Source organism: Haematobia irritans, chromosome 1 (assembly GCF_050003625.1).
Source record: "Haematobia irritans isolate KBUSLIRL chromosome 1, ASM5000362v1, whole genome shotgun sequence".
NCBI lineage: Eukaryota > Metazoa > Arthropoda > Insecta > Diptera > Muscidae > Haematobia > Haematobia irritans.
This window is the reverse complement of record NC_134397.1, coordinates 54,792,130-54,814,025: the sequence shown is the minus strand read 5'-3', so window position 1 is coordinate 54,814,025 and position 21,896 is coordinate 54,792,130. Positions and strand designations below refer to the sequence as shown.

At 27.3% G+C, this 21,896-nt stretch overlaps 1 protein-coding gene and 1 long non-coding RNA gene across 2 annotated transcripts in view; one reads left to right on the top strand and one right to left on the bottom strand.

Moving 5' to 3' along the window:
• Window positions 1–21,896, bottom strand: part of LOC142220943 (uncharacterized) — a 176,444-nt gene that overhangs the window by 16,677 nt on the left and 137,871 nt on the right. The gene's annotated exons all lie outside the window — the stretch shown is intronic.
• Window positions 5,610–21,896, top strand: part of mld (molting defective) — a 147,285-nt gene continuing 130,998 nt past the window's right edge. The window contains exon 1 of the mRNA XM_075290372.1: window positions 5,610–6,272. The gene's annotated coding sequence lies outside the window, so the exon portion shown is untranslated. The remainder of the gene's footprint in view (window positions 6,273–21,896) is intronic.

Genomic DNA, 21,896 nt, shown 5'->3' with positions numbered 1-21,896 from the left:
AAAATTTTCTATAGAAATAAAATTTTGACAAAATTTTCTATAGAAATAAAATTTGGAAAAAAGTTTCTATAGAAATAATATTTGGAAAAATTTTCCATAGAAATAAAATTTTCAAAAAATTTTCTAGAGAAATAAAATTTTCTAAAAAAAAACATTTCTATAGAAGTATAATTTTCAAGAAATAAAATTTTCTATAGAAATAAAATTGTGCAAAAATTTTCTATAGAAATAAAATTTTGCAAAAATTTTCTATAGAAATAAAATTTTGCAAAAATTTTCTATAGCAATATAATTTTGCAAAAATTTTCTATAGAAATAAAATTTTGCAAAAATTTTCTATAGAAATAAAATTTTAACAAAATTTTCTATGGAAATACAATTTTGACAAAATTGTTTATGCAATTATTTCTGATTTGGCATTTATCATCAATCAAATAAAATTAACACATTCTAACAATATTTATTTTAACCAACAAAATCCCAAAAAGTTCCTCTAAGTCTTTCCCCATAACCTCTCCTTTTACCGACAAAACAAAAACATCAATTTTTCCATTGGTGTGAATTTCCTTCCTAGCATTAATACTTGAATATACTTGTGATACACATTCAAAATCTTGTTAAAATCCTATCAAGTGAACAATTATTAAATGATGCTTATCAATCTGATTGTTTGTTATTGACTACTCGTCGTACCAGTACTTCCGCCGTCATTACAACTACTTTGCAAGTTAAGTGTTTGTTAAACCACTTTCTTAACAACCACTTCAGACTGTAGGGTACAAACAACAAACACTAGGCTGTTATTGTCGTCGGATGGGCCTTATAACAGCAACAAAAATTAACATACCTCCTACTGCTGCTGCTGTTATATCAAAATGTCCCCGCTATGACAACTACATACATACATTTTTGGGGGACATCAAAGTAATGCGGTGTGTGTGTTGTGAGTGAAAATCGTTCGTAGCCGGGGTTTTGTTGAGCATATTTAGTAGTAGTAGTAGTGTTGGTTTTTGCCAAGTCAAGCACACTTTTTGGCGTTTAACTTGTACTTCACTTGGGATTCCATAATGCTGAAATATAAACAACCATAAAACACACACTCTTAACAATGCGACTCTCATCGTATTCACCTTTAGGGGGGGATTTACCAACACACCCACTTAACCACTTATACATTTGTTGTTGCTCATACGATGAACAACAATATTGAAGAAGGCTTTTACCTCTTAGCCAATACTCATACTCGTGGTTTGGTTAACGGTAATTCTAAAAGAGAGGAAATGAGAGTGAGAAATTCAAAAACACAAAGAGCGGAAATAAGAGGGTTGCCGTATACTTTGTCTTTTTTCTTTTAAAAATGCCTTATGCAAGGGAATCTCGTATATGGCAGCATAAATTCTTTTGGATTTCAAAGACTGCCGTTAGATGAAAATATTTTAAAGAGTGATTTTTTAGCTTTTATCTTTTGACTGGTTTAATCAATTAACCCTTAAATGCGCACTGTATCTTTTAAGATACAATCAGAAAAAACATTCTTACGCCTTAAAATTTTGACCGAAGTCTTTGAAATCAAATCCGTTGCATCATAACGCTATTTTGAAAAATATGTTTGTAGTACTTCTAAGTAATCTACAGTCAAAATTGAAAATCAAAATTTGGACTAAAAATTAAAAAAAAAAAACTCACAACAAATTTGAAGTTAAATAATATTTACCAGATTTGAAAGTAAATTGGGTAAAAAAAAACTGTGTAGATGTCTATTCTCTACTTAAATAAAATCGTTCATTTGTAAAAAAAACAACTTAGTTTAATGCGCATTGTATTTCTTAAGATACAATCACTATTAAAAAAAACACATAAATTGTTTTTTGGACAAAAAGTGTGGTATATAGATGTGTTTTTACCATTTTGCATATTATAATTTTTTTTTCGGAGGAATTGGTGATCTTGTGCATGTAACGGTGCGTGCGTTTCGTGTTTTGCTTCACTGTCAAACATCTATAATTTAACGAACAACGCTTGCAAATTATTAAGTTTTATTATAAAAATGCGTACTCTGTTGAGAAACTTAATCGCGTGAAAAAATGTGTTCAGCGACGAAACTCATTTTTGGCTCAATGAATATGTAAATAAGCAAAATTGTCGATTTTGAAATTAAGACCAGCCAGGAGCATTGCAAAACATACTGATGAATTCAAAAAAGTCACAGGTTGATGCGGCTTATGGGCTGGTGCCATTATTTCATTTCTGAATTTCTGTTAGTTTTTCTTATGAAATTTCACAGGAAAGTCATTGGGAGACGATCATTGACTGACAAAAATTCGGGTTTATTTTAATTTTATTAATTTTCATTGACTGCATTGAAAAAGGACAGCGGTTTTTAACTAACAGGTCGGCTGATAAGTCCCCGGTCTAACAAAGAAAAACACACTTTTTTTGTCAAAATTCGTTTTAATTATTCAACATAGTTCCCTTCAAGAGCGATACAACGATTATAACGATCTTCCAATTTTTTGCTACCATTTTGGTAGTACTCCTTCGGTTTTGCCTCAAAATATGCCTCAGTTTCGGCAATCACCTCTTCATTGCAGCCAAATTTTTTCCCTGCGAGCATCCTTTTGAGGTCTGAGAACAAGAAAAAGTCGCTGGGGGCCAGATCTGGAGAATACGGTGGGTGGGGAATTAATTCGAAGCCCAATTCATGAATTTTTGCCATCGTTCTCAATGACTTGTGGCACGGTGCGTTGTCTTGGTGGAACAACACTTTTTTCTTCTTCATATGGGGCCGTTTTGCCGCGATTTCGACCTTCAAACGCTCCAATAACGCCATATAATAGTCACTGTTGATGGTTTTTCCCTTCTCAAGATAATCGATAAAAAATTATTCCATGCGCATCCCAAAGAACAGAGGCCATTACTTTGCCAGCGGACTTTTGAGTCTTTCCACGCTTCGGAGATGGTTCACCGGTCGCTGTCCACTCAGCCGACTGTCGATTGGACTCAGGAGTGTAGTGATGGAGCCATGTTTCATCCATTGTCACATATCTAAAAACTCGGGTGTATTACGAGTTAACAGCTGCAAACACCGCTCAGAATCATCAACACGTTGTTGTTTTTGGTCAAATGTGAGCTCGCGCGGCACCCGTTTTGCACAGAGCTTCCGCATATCCAAATATTGATGAATGATATGACCAATACGTTCCTTTGATATCTTTAAGGTCTCTGCTATCTCGATCAAATTCATTTTACGGTCATTCAAAATCATTTTGTGGATTTTGTTTAATGTTTTCGTCGGTAACCACCTCTTTCGGGCGTCCACTGCGTTCACCGTCCTCCGTGCTCATTTAACCACGCTTGAATTTTGCATACCAATCAATTATTGTTGATTTCCCTGGGGCAGAGTCCGGAAACTCATTATCAAGTTTTTGCTTCCACCGTATTTTTTCCCTTCAGAAAACAGTATTTTATCAAAACACGAAATTAACAAAAGTTAACAAAAGTTGCTTCACAAAAGACGTTCTATCTCACAAACTAATTGACCTACAGACGTCAAATTTTGACACGAATCATTTGAAGGTTGGTACTATATAAAAATAATATGCATTTAATACTAGCGACGCCATCTATGTGTCAGACCGGGGACTTATCAGCCAACCTGTCAACTTCCCGCCTAAAAATAAACGCATTTCAAGAAAACGAAAATGGTACACAGAAAAAAATTTCACGAACATTTTTCCAATTAAAATCTTAATTGAGTTTTAAAAAATATTCAATTAAAAATTTAATTGAATCAACAAATTTTATAATTGAAATAAAAATCAATCACACAAATTAATAATATCAATTAATTTTTTAATTGGATCAATTAATTTTTTAATTGACTGTCAATTAATTTTTTAATTGATACTATCATTTCTGTGATTGAAGACATTTCAATTAAAAAATTAATTGGATCAATTAATTTCGTGATTGATTCAGAAAAAAATTTTTTTGTGTGTAACGAATCGTTTCACCGTCAGTGACAACGAAGCCAAAAATCCATGAGTTGGCATTCGAAGTGATTCCGCATACCCCGCATTCTCATTATATGGCTTCCGGCGATTATTTCCTGTGCTCAGATTTCAAATGGTCACTGGGATAACATTTTCGTAAAATGAAAGGAAAAATAAAACGAATTGCAATTGAACAAATTCTATCGAAGCAATCCTGAAGGCTTGATTGATATTTAAAACAATTAGCTTATGTTGAATTAACTTTACACGTCTTATTTTATCAGTACAATTAATCAATGTTTTCATTCAACATTCAAAGAGGAATTACTCTCTTAATAAAATTGTAGGTTGGCAACCCTATCTCTGTTTGGTGAGAATTCTATGTAAACTTAAAAGAGTAATATAAAATGATTGTTCTTCCACATGACTAAAACAAAAAGAGAGTAAGAGAACAAGAGTTTGTTTTAACATTGTTGGTTTTATGAGGAGTAAAACAAACAATGCAAAGTTAACAGAAACAGTAGCATGCCCTCACACAACTCTCCAACTTGGCACTTTGTTTGTATTACGCTTTTCTCATAAGCAAATAAATAAATGAATGAATGCGTTTTGTTATTGCTGTTGTTGCTACAGCTAGTTTGTCTGTTATTCTCATGCCAATGGTGCTAGCTAGCGACTGAGTAAAATGAGACGACGGAACCGGCAATGGCTGGCTGGCTCTTCATCATCATCATAATGATTGTTGGGTATTGTTTTTATTTGTTTTTCTCTTGGTTAAGTGTTGAAACATTGCCACCATTGTCGTTAACGTTCTCAGTGGCAGAGATGCTAACTTCGCTGCTTGGCAGGCAGGCAAATATGCTTGTTATTGCTGTTGTTGTCGTTGCTAGTGCTTGTGTATCAAAGACTATTAATAAAGAAGACGTGAAATGGGCTTTGATAGTGTTAGTACTAGAAAACAGAGATTAATATCATACTTGTTGGAAAAGCGCTCCGAACTTACTGGTTTGATGCAGACAATTTTTATTTAGCTATTTTCTCCAACATTTCACGCAAATTTCTGTGTCGGTTGCACTAAATTATTAATAAAATGTTTCACAAAGTGTTTTTGTTCGTTTATGAGTTAAAAAAATTGCTAAAATAAGCGAATTAAGTTTTGTTACGAATGCAAAATGAAAAGAGAAACCGAAAAAAAGTTGCAACGTCTCATGGAACATGTATGATATTAATCTCTGTTTTTTCAAGAAAAAGAGGAAGAGCAAGCTTATCTCATGTCTTCTTTATTAATAGTCTTTGTTGTGTATTGTTTGATTTGGTTTATTTATATTTTGTTGTGTGTGCTCTGTTGGTTTTTTCTATTCTCGGTCATCAAAAAAAAAAAAGAATCCATATGAGACACAGGCCCGACAATATTTGAGTAAGGGGACAGACAAACGGAAAACGAGAGATGCCATAACACGTAGACGTCGCTGTTGACGCTGCTGCATCTACCGAAAAAGAAAACAATACATATCATCATTTGTTTTGTTGTTGATTATTGAGTGTGATACTTTCGTTGGTTGGTTGGTCTTGTTCAATTTAGTTTAAGATTGTAAGGCGTGCGTGTTGGTTGTGGATTTAAAAACGGAATTCAATGTTAAACAAATACTAATTAACCGGAGAGCGCGAAACGAACGGAAAAACAAATAATCCAATACCAATAATTGGACCATTGACAACAAAATTCGAATGTGATTGTTGTCTTTTACAACACCTGCTAGATGCTTAAGGTTTATACCATTAATTAAATAATATAGCTACAATAAAAGCAGTAAAAAAATAAATAAAAAAGATTACAAACAAAATCATATCCATATTAGGAGATTGTCTATGACAACCACACATAGTGTATCTAGTTCATCAAAAACAAATTCCTGCACACAGGAACGGTGTACGACGTATAAGTGTTTAAAATAGAAAAACAACAACAAAAAATACAAGCCTATGTACCATATGAGAGAATAAAAGTGTATAAGAAGATATTAAAATAAACAAAACGAAAATTTATGTTAAAAAGCAAACATACAAGAATCTTTTTTCTTCTCTTAAAAAAAAAAGCAACACCTGAGCCAACGGCTAACCTGTGCGTAATCAATAAACGAGAATGAAATGAACATATGATAATATCTCAGTGCGTGAGTGTGTATGTATGTGTATATGAGAACACATGTTTAAATGAGTGTGGTGTTTACAATTCAATTTGAATTATTGGTTGTGTGGTGAATCGTCTTTTCCTTCAGTGTAAGTGAGCTATTTTTTTTTTTTGCTTTCTTTATACGATTCTGTTGTTCTTTTTAGCCGTGTGTTTTCGTTGTTGTTTTTGTTAGTGGCGATGCGTATATTTAGAAAACGTGGTCATTTGCCCGATCACCTTCTCTCAAAAGCAGAGGCTTTAATGGGGGTCTATTTGTTTCTGTTTTTTTAGACCACAAGAATCTCTTAGAAATTTTACTTTTTTTTTCAACATGTGCATAAATAATTTTGTTAAAAAAAAAACAATAATGAAATAAATAAAATAAAAAATCCCATAAATGTTCACACATTATTGTAAAAAAAAAACTTTTAAAAAACAATAAAACACAGTGTCTATGACTATGATGGTGATAACATAGTGAAATTGAACTAACTAATAAATTAACATATTCACAAACTAAATGAGAGCTAATTCATTTCACACTTTAATGGATATTGGCAAAGAGTCTTTCGTTATAATTTACAAAAAGTAATTTTAAACATTTGCACCTTTGCCATGGGGACTTTCTTCTTACATTGAATTTTGTTTTTATAAGGCAAAAGCCCTCACATGATGATGAAGACAATGGTGATGTTAATGATGTTGTGTGACAAAGTGCATTACCTAAATGTGAGCGCAGAATCGAATTTTAGCATCAGAGCGTAGATGCATTATCTCTTGCATCATCTCAATACTCAGTGTAACGGTATGATGATGAGTATTTTGTATACTCATGTCATGTCATCTCACGCCAACGCCTGTATAAATTTTATTCCTTTATTCTATGCATGATTGAGATACAATAGAATGGCAGCATGGTAGATAAAATTATAAGAGTAAAAAAAAAAACATTTGTGCATCTATAAAACAAACAAAAAAAGAAATTCTTGATTGAAAGTGAATGTAAATGGAAGGAAACAAAAATAGAAATATTTTCTAAAATCAAAATAATTGAATAAAAATAAATTTTAATATAAATTCGCGATGTAAAATCCCATAAAAGCAGCAAATTTTATATTCATAAGTGTTGGTTGTATTTGTTTTAATTATCCTTTGACAAACATATCTATTTTTCTGCCAACCAGATAACTACGAGAATACCCATTAGAGGCTCATCTGCCAGTTTTGCCCCGCAATATTATAATAGTATTTCATGTCAAGTGTTAACCAAATAGTTTGACATTTGCAACCTCCGTAGTTGATAGAATTACTACCGGCGGCAAAGCAAATAGTCACTGATTGCGTTATCGTAAGGTTTACGGAGATACAGTCAGCAAGAAAAGAGTTTTACACCAATAAATGTGAAATAAATTGTGAAACGATATGGAAAATACGAAGTTAATATATATATTATACATTAAATTAAAGCTTGAGATCCCAGCTACAAAAAAAAAGTGAGAAAATATTACACATACTGTTAACCACGTAAGGTGGGAATGTCACGGCATACAAATGGCGTTGGAAACACGTTAGCCACAGTTGGTAGAATTCTACCAAAAATCATTGCTTTTTTACTGTTTGGTAGGTTGGTAGAATTCTTGATGGTTTGGTAGATTTTGCAAAACATTCCTCTCCAACTAAGACAAAATTTTCTGTAGAAATAAAATTTTGACAAAATTGTCTATATAAAAAAAATTTTCTATAGAAATAAAATTTTGACAAAATTTTCTATAGAAATCAACTTTTGACAAAATTTTCTATAGAAATCAAATTTTGACAAAATTTTCTATAGAAATAAAATTTTGACAAAATTTTCTATAGAAATAAAATTTTCACATAATTTTCGATAGAAATAAAATTTTGACAAAATTTTCCATAGAAATAAAATTTTAACAAAATTTTCTATAGAAATAAAATTTTAACAATATTTTCTATAGAAATAAAATTTTGACAAAATTTTCTATAGAAATAAAATTTTGACAAAATTTTCTATAGAAATAAAATTTTGACAAAATTTTCTATAGAAATAAAATTTTGACAAAATTTTCTATAGAAATCACATTTTGACAAAATTTTCTATAGAAATCACATTTTGACAAAATTTTCTATAGAGATCACATTTTGACAAAATTTTCTATAGGAATAAAATTTTCACAAAATTTTTATAGAAATAAAATTTTGACAAAATTTTCTATAGAAATAAAAGTTTGACAAAATTTTCTATAGAAATAAAAGTTTGACAAAATTGTCTATAGAAATCACATTTTGACAAAATTTTCTATAGAGATCACATTTTGACAAAATGTTCTATTGGAATAAAATTTTCACAAAATTTTTATAGAAATAAAATTTTCACAAAATTTTTATAGAAATAAAATTTTGACAAAATTTTCTATAGAAATAAAAGTTTGACAAAATTTTCTATAGAAATAAAATTTTGACAAAATTTTCTATAGAAATAAAATTTTGACAAAATTTTGTATAGAAATAAAATTTTGATAAAATTTTCTATAGAAATAAAATTTTGACAAAATTTCCTATAGAAATAAAATTATGCCAAAATTTTCTATAGAAATCACATTTTGACAAAATTTTCTATAGAAATAAAATTTTAACAAAATTTTCTATAGAAATAAAATTTTGACAAAATTTTCTATAGAAATCACAGTTTGACAAAATTTTCTATAGAAATCACATTTTGACAAAATTTTCTATAGAGATCACATTTTGACAAAATTTTCTATAGTAATAAAATTTCGATCAATTTTTCTATAGAAATAAAATTTTGCCAAAATTTTCTATAAAAATAAAATTTTGCCAAAATTTTCTATAGAAATAAAATTTTGCCAAAATTTTCTATAGAAATAAAATTTAGACAAAATTTTCTATAGAAATAAAATTTATACAAAATTTCCTATAGAAATAAAATTTTGACAAAATTTTCTATAGGAATAAAATTTTGACAAAATTTTCTATAGAAACAAAATTTTGACAAAATTTTCTATAGAAATAAAATTTTCTATAGAAATAAAATTTTGACAAAATTTTCTATGCAAATAAAATTTTGACAAAATTTTCTATAGAAATCACATTTTGACAAAATTTTCTATAGAGATCACATTTTGACAAAATTTTCTATAGAAATAAAATTTTGACAAAATTTTCTATAGAAATAAAATTTTGCCAAAATTTTCTATAGAAATAAAATTTAGACAAAATTTTCTATAGAAATAAAATTTTGACAAAATTGTCTATAGGAATAAAATTTTGACAAAATTTTCTATAGAATAAAATTTTGACAAAAATTTTTATAAGAATAAGATTTTGTTGTTGTTTTTTTTTTTTTTTGATTTCAGCTTTAAACCATACATTGACTAAACTGCAGATGTATCTTAACCAACAGAGGGAAAGAATGTTTGTCAAATTTATTTGGGCAAAGCCCTATAGACAGCAAGATGGTTGGATGGATGCACGTTTCGGAATTACCACATTCCTCATCAGCATCCTCTACTTGCAGTAAAACTATCAACCAATTATCAGAATAAATTCAGGCAGTTCACTAAACCCAAAAGTAAACCACACTTGAACCTTCCGAAAAAAGGTTTTACATGATAGCCAGCTTATGCCGAAATAAATTCGTACAAACATATATGTTTTCCTTTGCTTTCTTTCCCTCTGTTCGTTAAGCTACACCTGTAGTTTAGTCAATGCATGGTTTTAAGCTGAAATCAAAAAAAAGCAACAACAATGATTAAAGGAAAAAACCAACAATAACAAAACAAAACGAATGGCATAAAATTTTGACAAAATTTTCTATAGAAATAAAATTTTAACAAAATTTTCGATAGAAATAAAATTTTGCCAAAATTTTCTATAGAAATAAAATTTTGTCAAAATTTTCCATAGAAATAAAATTTTGACAAAAATTCCTATAGAAATAAAATTTTGACAAAATTTTCTATAGTAATAAAATTTCGATCAATTTTTCTATAGAAATAAAATTTTGCCAAAATTTTCTATAAAAATAAAATTTTGCCAAAATTTTCTATAGAAATAAAATTTTGCCAAAATTTTCTATAGAAATAAAATGTAGACATAATTTTCTATAGAAATAAAATTTATACAAAATTTCCTATAGAAATAAAATTTTGACAAAATTTTCTATAGGAATAAAATTTTGACAAAATTTTCTATAGAAACAAAATTTTGACAAAATTTTCTATAGAAATAAAATTTTCTATAGAAATAAAATTTTGACAACATTTTCTATGCAAATAAAATTTTGACAAAATTTTCTATAGAAATCACATTTTGACAAAATTTTCTATAGAGATCACATTTTGACAAAATTTTCTATAGGAATAAAATTTTCACAAAATTTTTATAGAAATAAAATTTTTACAAAATTTTCTATAGAAATAAAAGTTTGACAAAATTTTCTATAGAAATAAAATTTTGACAAAATTTTCTATAGAAATAGAATTTTGACAAAATTTTCTAAAGAAATAAAACTTTCTATAGAAATAAAATGTTGACAAAATTTTGTATAGAAATAAAATTTTGATAAAACTTTCTATAGAAATAAAATTTTGACAAAATTTTCTATAGAAATAAAATTTTGATAAAATTTTCTATAGAAATCAAATTTTGACAAAATTTTCTATAGAAATAAAATTTCGATCAATTTTTCTATAGAAATAAAATTTTGACAAAATTTTCTATCGGAATAAAATTTTGACAAAATTTTCTATAGGAATAAAATTTTGACAAAATTTTCTATAGGAATAAAATTTTGACAACATTTTCTATATGAATAAAATTTTGAAAAAAATTTCTATAGAAATAAAATTTTGACAAAATTTTCTATAGAAATAAAATGTTGATAATTTTTTCTATAGAAATAAAATTTCGATCAATTTTTCTATAGAAATAAAATTTTGACAAAATTTTCTATAGAAATAAAATTTTGACAAAATAAAATTTTGACAAAATTTTCTATAAAAATTAAATTTAGACAAAATTTCTATAGAAATATATTTTTTTTTTGGTAAAATTTTCTTCATAGTTTAGTAAAATTTTACACACAATAGATAATTTAAAATTTCTGAAGAATAGTTTGGCCGAATCTGCCCAAAAAATGTTGACAAAATTTTTTATAGAAATAAAATTTTGACAAAATTTTCAATATGAATAAAATTTTGAAAAAAAAAATTCTATAGAAATAAAATTTTGACAAAATTTTCTATAGAAATAAAATGTTGATAATTTTTTCTATAGAAATAAAATTTCGATCAATTTTTCTATAGAAATAAAATTTAGACAAAATTTCTATAGAAATAAAATTTTGAAAAAATTTTCTATAGAAATATATTTTTTTTGGTAAAATTTTCTTCATAGTTTAGTAGAATTTTACACACAATAGATACTTTAAAATTTCTGAAGAATAATTTGGCCGAATCTGCCAAAAAATGGGTCTGGAAGAGTGATTTGTGTATGTCCAAGATAATGATCCCAAGCATTCGTCCCATATTCTTAAAGAATACTTGATATACAACACCAAAAAAGTATTACCTCACCTTCCACAGAGTTTTAGTAAAATTTAGGAAAATTTATTAAAAATAATATTTTTTTCTGTTTTTTAAGAAAGTGTAATATCTCAGTAAAAAACCTAGCCAAAAAAGCAATGAAAATGTTATTTTTGGATCCGGAAGTTGTGCAAATTTGACTCAGAAGTAATAAAATTTTGGGTTTGTCATAGTGTGGAAGTCATCTTTTTGAGCGTCCACTGCATTGATTTCGCATTAGTTCTTCAGATGTGATTCCATTTCAGTATTTCGGATTTCATTTTAAAAATTCAATTAAACAAATTGAAAGAAAAAAATATATATTTTTTTTAATTTTGTCGGCTTTTTTGAATAAAACTAGCAAATATTTTATCGTAAATTCCATGTCTATCAAGAAATGGATCAGCACTTTTTTCACATATATTTTTTCGAAATTTCTATTATATTATTAATCAAAATTTCAATGCGAAAAGCGCAAAATAGTACTTGCCTTTAAATGAAAGTTTGTTTTTTTTTTTGGAAAAACGAGTATTCTCCTAAATCTTAAAGATATTTTTTTTAAGAAAATTAGCGACGGGAAATATGCTTCCAATTTATAAAATAAAGGAATGAGCTCCTAATCAACATTCAATTCAGTTGTTTCTATTACCTTCAAATCTAGTGAAATCTCGTGTAATTTTATCATTTTCAATCCCTAAAAATAATAGACTAATTTTGGGGTTTCTTGTCAATCTGCTATGAAATAAATATCACAGCTAACCGATTCCGAACGGCGTTTTACATTACCACTTCGAAATGCTTTGAAATACTTGAAAGTAACTGAGAAGGAATAAACCTTAAAAACAAAACTTTTTGGTGTACGGTAGAATCTGTGATTGAACCCACGATCCCCTTTGTATGCAAGGCGGACATGGCTAAACATTGCATCACGATGGTTCCTATACTATTACAATCTACAAATATATATTCGTTATGCCATAATGATTTTCCGTCGGCTTTGACAGCTCAAAGACAATAAAATCACTTCGCTACTTATTACAAATGCTACCATTTGTGTTATTTTATAGAGTTTCAATAGCTCAGAAGGATAGTCCAGAACTCCCCGAATATCCGATCCCGAACTATGCATAGACTTCTGTGTTTCCCATTGTTATCTAATCATTAAATTCTCCCCTTTGGCCTTTGTTGGCCATAACCGACGGCGCTTGTGTGACGAAATTTGCCGGCGACGACTAAAGCCGATGGCCATACGTACTCATCACTCTTAAATGATGAGGATACCGTACTCCGTACGTACCGCATCGTACTCCGTACGTACCGTACCGTAATCCATACGGTATCCCCATCATTCTTAGACTATGACATGAAATATGCCTTCTGTTATCAATCCTATCATGATAGGATTGACAATCCTGCCGTCCATGTAAACTGCACTGCTTTTGAGCCAATTCCAAATACGAAAATATCATATTCCAGTTCCATTACATATATTTGTATACCCATTCTCTTCTCCATCTACGATCACGGTTCCTACAGTTGGAAGAACTCTATCAAAAAAGTTAGATATTTTACTATTTGGTAGATTGGTAGAATTCTTGATGTTTTGGTATATTTTGCAAAATATTCCTCTCCACCTAAGAGGTATTACACAAATTTTCTATAGAAATACAATTATGACAAAATTTTCTATAGAACAAAATTTTGGCAAAATTTTCTATAGAAAAAAATATTGACCAAATTCTCTACAGAAATAAAATTTGGACAAAATTTTGTATAGAAATAAAATTTTTACAAAATTTTGTATAGAAATAAAATTTTCTACAGAAATAAAATTTTTACAACATTTTCTATAGAAAAAAAATTGACAAAATTTTCTATAAAAATACAATTTTGATAAAATTTTCTATGGAAATAAAATTTTGACAAAAATTTTCTATTAAAATAAAATTTTCTATAGAAATAAAATTTTGGAAAAATTTTCTATGAAAAAATAATTTGGGGAAAATTTTCTTTAGAACAAAGATTGACAGAATTTTCTCAAGAAAAAATTTGGACAAAATTTTCTATAGAAAAAATGTTCACAAAATTTTGTATGGAACAAAGAATTGGAATTGGAATTGGCAAAATTTTCTATAGAAACAAAATTTCTATAGAAATAATATTTAATCAAAATTATCTTTTGAAGATAAATTTTGACAAAATTTTCTTTAGAAGTAAAATTTTGATAAAAATAAAATTTTGACAAAATTTTCTATAGAAAAAATAGAAAAAAAAATTTGACAACATTTTTTATAGATATGAAATTTTGAAAAACTTTTTTTATAGAAAAAAATTTTACAAAATTTTCTATAGCAAAAAATGTTGACCACATTTTCTATAGATAAAAATTTTGACAACATATTCTATCGAAAAAAAAAATTGACTAAGTTTTATACAAAAATAAAATATTGATAAAATTTTATTTCTATAGAACAAAATGTTGACTAAATTTTCTATAGAAAAACATTTTGACAGAACTTTCTACAGAAATAAAATTTTGATAAAATTGTCTCTAGAAAAAATTTTTTGACAAGATTTTCTATAGAAATAAAATTTTGACAAAATTTTCTATGGAAAAAAATGTTCTATAGCAATACCATATTATACATTTTTTTTGAATATAAATTTTGACATATTTCCTATCGAAAAAAATGTTGACAAAATTTGCTTTATAAAAACAAAATGTTGACAAAATTTTCTATAGAAAAAAAATGTTGACAAAATTTTCTATAGAAAGAAAATTGACAAAATTTGCTATAGAAATAAAATGTTAAAAAAATTTGCTATAGAAATAAAATGTTGACAAAATCTTCTATAGAAATAAAATTTTGACAAAATTTGCTATAGAAATAAAATTTTGACAAAATTTGCTATAGAAATAAAATTTTGACTAAATTTTCTATAGAAATAAAATTTTGACAAAATTCTCTATAGATTTAAAATTTTGACAAAATTTTCTATAGAAATAAAATTTTGACAAAATTTGCTATAGAAATAAAATTTGGACAAAATTTTCTATAGAAATAAAATTTTGACAAAATTTTCTATAGAAATAAAATTTTGACAAAATTTGCTATAAAAATAAAATTTTGACAAAATTTTCTATAGAAATAAAATTTTGACAAAATTTTCTATAGAAATAAAATTTTGACAAAATTTTCTATAGAAATAAAATTTTGACAAAATTTTCTATAGAAATAAAATTTTGACAATATTTTCTATAGAAATAAAATTTTGACAAAATTTTCTATAGAAATAACATTTTGACAAAATTTTCTATAGAAATAAAATTTTGACAAAATTTTCTTTAGAAAAAAATTTGGCACAATTTTCAGTAGAAATCAAATTTGACAAAATTTTCTATAGAAACATTTTTAGAATGTATACTCCCATCCTCTATTCCAATAATGGTAACAATCCACAATCATCTCTTTTACAAATGTTATCATTTGGTATTAAATGTCATTTCCTATAATGTCACCGAAAATTTTGATTTAAAATTTTCCTTAGATATGTATGTCTTCAAACTCCATTATATTTCTTGGCTAACAAATTGCCAAAATTCGATATTCTAAGGTATGCTCATGGTATATGGCCTGTAGACATTATACGGTAATTGGTCGGCATCCTATTTAGAAATAATTTGTAAAATTTCCAATTGTCGATTGTTTTATGCCAAACTTCTTCTTCATTTCTTGTTTGCCGTCTTTCGCACCCCCTTCCAAATATTTTTTTTATTATAGCATCTATAGAATCAGCACAAGTATTTACCAGACTTGACTTGAATTTAATTTGAAATTCTTCAAGGTGTTACAAATGTAATCAGAGGAAGAAAAAGGAATAACCAAAAAAAAGCAACAGCACCAAACTTAATATAGCTTTGCTATATTGGCGGACATATAGAGTAGAGGATATAAACAAAAGATGATTTAAGGCGGTTAAAGATACCAACCACACCACCATCATCATCAAGAGCTAACCATCAGAGCTGCAACTCACCGGGTTGTTTTTTTACCAAGCTGCCGCCAAAGTCTGGCTGTAAAAAAATTGAACCCCAGAGCCAAGGAGAGACCCAAACGATGGTCAGGCCAGACATTCTGGCACATTGAGAACGAGGCAAAACAACAACACCTCATATGATTACAAATAACCATGTTGTGTTTGTTTGTTTCATCATCACCGCCGTGGAGATTGCGCAGAAGCGCGAAACTCCATTATTTATGATGATAATGATGTGTGCGAAAACTTAATGAAACCTTTTAAAATATCCACAATAACCAAGCAAACAGCCAGCCAACCAGTCAACCAACTAGCTAACCATTCAGTCCGTCACTCACCAAGTTGGTGGAATGGCTAGCCAGGTCGGCAGCACTCTTTAGCTTCATCCTTAGTAAAGATCAACCACAGCATCCATCCAATTTAAACACGGCAAACTTAAAGAAACAAAAAAAAACAACAGCAAAGAAAAGAAATCCAAGAAAACAAGCAAGCAACAACAACAACAACATTACGAGGACGGTGACAACAACAATAGGGAAAAAGCCCATAAACGCTTTTCATTAGCATCATTTTCTGGCGAATGCATTTATCGTGAGGTTCGCAAGACCGGCCCCTTAAGACAAAAACTTGGATCCCCACCATTACCTTATCACAAAACTTTAAGCGGTAACTCTGGCAAATTCGGCCATCCCCAATATGTCCAATGGTCGGTCGGTATTCACATCACTCGGCAAATATGATTAAAGGCAATCGTTGATTTTTCCTTAGTATGAAGCGGCAGCGGCAAGCAAACGATCTCTTAAATATATGACCCATACTTAACATCTCTTTACTCCGATTCGGCTCAACTCCGGCCTAGCCAGTCTCTGTTCTGGTCTCGTCTCATCAGACCATCTCAGCCATCAAGCATAAAATTGGGATGTGAAACAAAAACCCCAAAAGCGGTGGTTAAAGTGTTTTATTTTACACTGGTCCCCCTCTCTCTCTCTCTCCCTCTCCCGAAAAACTGACCCTAGCTCCATTGGATGTGTATGTTGGTTATTTTGTTCCTCCTCTTCAAACACATTAGTTAAGAAAATAAGTATATGTTTTCTTATACAACAACAGCAAATGCGCAAATCGCAACAGACAAACATCATCAGCACTGCAATCTGCATCAAGCCAAAATAACAACACCAACTACAACAACAATCCAATTTGCACTGGAAAAAGTAACATCGAAAATTACCACGTCAGCACATCCCTTCAACATGTGTTTTTTCTTATTCTCCCCATTTGCTATGACTTCTGGTGGTGGATTGTAGTGGTAGTGGTGTGAAGAGATGTGAAGTGAAGTGACGACCGTGATGACTATCGCGCTACCCAAATGATCCTTAAGAAATTGGTCATTGCAGAGCGAGAGAGAGCGCGAGAGGGAGAGAGAGTCCACCATCATGAATCAAGCTTCCATGGAAATTAGGTATATGTAAATGCTTGCCTTGTTTAAAGTAAATATCTGATCGCCTCATAAAATAAGAATAAGAAAATAATAATTCCTTGCAAAAGCATTGCCATCGATGATGGAAAGGTTGCGCCTTCGTACTTCATCTTATATGCAAGGCTGGTTAATGAAAGGCTTGGTGGAAGCCGACCAAAAATTTAAGTGAAAATGTATGGGCAAATAAAAAAATATTTGATTTTCATATCCTACTATCTGTCGCTTTAACAATTTAAACTCTGAGCTCTATGATCAACTGTCTTATCCATGGAAATTTGAATATATAGCCATGTAAATAATATAAACTTTTGACAAAATTTTCTACAGAAATAAAATTTTGACAAAATTTTCTACAGAAATAAAATTTGGCAAAATTTTCTATAGAAATAAAATTTTGAGAAAATTTTCTATAGAAATAAAATATTGACAAAATTTTCCATAGAAATACAATGTGGATAAAATTTTCCATAGAAATAAAATTTTGACAAATACTCCATAGAAATAAAATTTTGACAAATTATAAAAAAAAATTTGATAGCATTTTCTATACAAATAAAATTTTGGAAAATGTTATATAAAAATAAAATTTTGAGAAAATTTTCTATGGAAAAAAATTTTGACAAAATGTTCTTTGGAAATAAAATTGTGACAAAATTTTCTATAGAAATAAAATTGTGAAAAAATTTTCTATAGAAATTTATTTCTATCGAAAAATTTGAGAAAATTTTCTATAGCAATAAAATTTTTAGAAAATTTTCTATAGAAATAAATTTTGAGAAAATTTTCTATAAAATTTTGACAAAATTTTCTATAGAAATAAAATTTAGACAAAATTTTCCATAGAAATAAAATTTTGAAAAGATTTTTCTATAGAAATACAATTTTGACAAAATTTTCTAAGAAAAAAAATTTTGAAAAAAAAATTAAAAAAAAACTTTCCAAAAAAAATTTTTGCCAAAATTTTCTATAGAAATAACATTTGGACCAAATTTTTTATAGAGAGAGAATTTTGACAAAATTTTCCATAGAAATAAAATTTTGATAAAAATGTTCTATATAAATAAACATTTTTAAAAATTTTCTATAGAAATAAAATTTTGACAAAATTTCTATTGAAATAAAATTTTGAAAAAAAATTTCTATAGAAATATAATTTTCACAAGATTTTCCATAAAAATAAAATTTTGATAATATTTTCTATAGAAATAAAATTTTGAAAAGAATTTTCTATAGAAATAAAATTTTTAAACAAAATTCTATGGAAATAAAATTTTGACAAAAATTTTCTATAGAAATAAAATTTTGACAGAAATTTTCTATAGAAATAAAATTTTGACAACAATTTTTTGTATAAATAAAATGTTGAAAAAAAAATATAGAAATAATATTTTGATAAAAATTTCTATTAAAATAAAATTTTGACAAAATTTTCTGTAGCAATTAAAATTTGCAAAAAAATCCTATAGAAATAAAATTTTGACAAAGTTTTCTATAGAAATAAAATTTTTATAAAATTTTCTATAGAAATAAATTTTTGAGAAATTTTTCTATAAAATTTTGACAAAATTTTCTATAGAAATACAATTTTGACAAAATTTGCTATAGAAATAAAATTTTGACAAAAACAAAAATTAAAAAAAACTTTCCAATAAAATTTTGACAAAATTTTCTATACAAATAACATTTGGACCAAATTTTTTATAGACAGAGAATTTTGACAAAATTTTCTATAGCAGTAAAATTTTGACTAAATTTAGAAGTAAAATTTTGATAATTCTATATAAATAATTTTTTTTTTTAATTTTCTATAGAAATAACATTTTGACAAAATTTCTATTGAAATAAAATTTTGAAAAAAAAAATTTTCTATAGAAATAAAATTTTCACAAAAATATTTTCCATAGAAATAAAATTTTGATACCATTTTCTATAGAAATAAAATTTTGAGAAAATTTTCTATAGAAATAAATTTTTGAGACAATTTTCTATAACATTTTTACAAAATTTTCTATAGAAATAACATTTCAACCAAATTTTTTATAGACAGAGAATTTTGACGAAATCTTCTATAGCAATAAAATTTTGACAAAATTTTCTATAGAAATAAAATTTTGATAAAAATTTTCTATATAAATAAAAATTTTTAAATATTTTCTATAGAAAAAAAATTTTGACAAAATTTCTATAGAAATAAAATTTTGAAAAGAATTTTCTATAGAAATAAAATTTAAAAAAAAATCTATAGAAGTAAAATTTTGACAAAAAAATTTTATATAAATAAAATGTTGACAAAAATGTTGAAAAAAATATAGAAATAAAATTTTGATAAAAATTTCTATTGAAATAAAATTTTGTCAAAATTTCTATTAAAATATAATTTTGACAAAATTTCTATTAAAATAAGATTTTGACAAAATTTCTATTAAAATAAAATGTTGGCAAAATTTTCTGTAGCAATTAAAATTTGCAAAAAAATCATATAGAAATAAAATTTTGACAAAGTTTTCTATAGAAATAAAATTTTGACAAATTTTCTGTAGAAATAAAATTTCGACAAAAATTTCTATAGAAATAAAATTTAGCAAATTTTTCTGTAGAAATTAAATTTTGACAGAATTTTCTATAGAACTAAAATTTTGACAAAATTTTCTATAGAAATAAAATTTTGACAAAATTTTCTATAGAAATAAAATTTTGACAAAATTTTCTATAGAAATAAAATTTTTCCATTTGTTTTGTTTTGTTATTGTTGGTTTTGTTCTTTAAGCATTGTTGTTGTTTTTTATTTCAGCTTAAAACCATACATTGACTAAACTACAAGAGTAGCTTAACCAACAGAGGAAAAGAATGTTTGTCAAATATATTTGGGCAAAGCCCTATAGACTGCAAGATGGTTGGATGGACGCACGTTTCGGAATTACCACATTCCTCATCAGCATCCTCTACTTGCAGCAAAACTATCAACCAATTATCAGAATAAATTCAGGCAGTTTATTAAACCCAACAAAAACCACACTTGAACCCTCCGAAAAAAGGTTTTACATTGATAGCCGGCTTATGCCGAAATAAATTCGAAACAAACATATCTCTTTTCCTATGCCACTGTCAAATCATCGATTTGAATTCACATGGCTGGGTTTATTTTGAGCGTGCCTCCTCTTCTTTTTTGACAAAATTTTCTATAGAAATAAAATTTTGACAAAATTTTCTATAGAAATAAAATTGTGACAAAATTTTCTAAAGAAATAAAATTTTGACAAAATTTTCTATAGAAATAAAATTGTGACAAAATTTTCTATAGAAAATAAAATTTTGACAAAATTTTCTATAGAAATAAAATTTTGACTTAATTTTCTATAGAAATAAATTTTTTTACAAAATTTTCTATAAATATAAAATTTTTAGAAATTTTTTTATAGAAATAAAATATTAACAAAATTATCTATAGAAATAAAAATTTGACAAAATTTTCTAAAGGTAAATGTTGTGTTTTTGGTATTAAAAAATTACAAGATTTAATTTTCTGTAGCAATTAAAATTTGCAAAAAAATCATATAGAAATAAAATTTTGACAAAGTTTTCTATAGAAATAAATTTTTTATAAAATTTTCTATAGAAATAAAATTTTTATAAAATTTTCTAGAGAAATAAAATTTTGACAAATTTTCTATAGAAATAAAATTTTGGCAAATTTTCTATAGAAATAAAATTTTGACAAATTTTCTATAGAAATACAATTTCGACAAAAATTTCTATAGAAATAAAATGTTGACAAATTTTCAAAAGAAATAAAATTTTGACAAAATTTTCTATAGAAATAGAATTTTGACAAAATTCCCTTCCCTCATATCTTATGTGAGTTTTTTTTTCCTCCAATATTTCTTCTCATCCATAAAATCATATCTTTTAATCTTTCTATGTCCATGAGAACAAGTGCATCATCATAATCTACATTTTTACAATATACATTTGATCACCATTAATACATGATAATCTTTTGTATAATGTATGGGGTAAAAAAACCTAAACACTAATTTATCTTACAAAACCGCAGTACATTGCCTAAAGGCAACATTACGAATCATCCCTGTTTTTCGTTTTTTGCTACAGACTTGTCCGAAGAGGAATTTGTCTTCCAATTGCCTTCATAACAAATATCAGCTGTTTGTGATTACTAATGCCACTGTGTGCCTGTATGTAGATGTGTGTCATCATTTCAAAAAGGGGTTATTGTACGCATATTGCATACAAACGCATGTTAGTGTCACGCGAGACAAAGTGGATAATAGCAGAAAATGAAAGGATAATACGATAATGTGCTATAAACTTGACAATACTCGCTCAACAATGTCCAGTAGTGGCAAATGATAGATTGGGCTACAACAACCACTTGTGTGGCCATAGTCAATGCTCATTGTCGTCTGACAATTGAAGCAATTACACATGGTGGCAAAAACAAATTCAAGATAAGTGAAGATGAGAGAAGAGAGACATAGAGCGAGTGAGAATAACATACATAACTCATTTTAATAAATGATATTTAAATGACACCTCGATTTGCTTTCTTTAGTGCTTTCTATGAACTAAGGAAAATTGTAGGGAAATTGGATTTG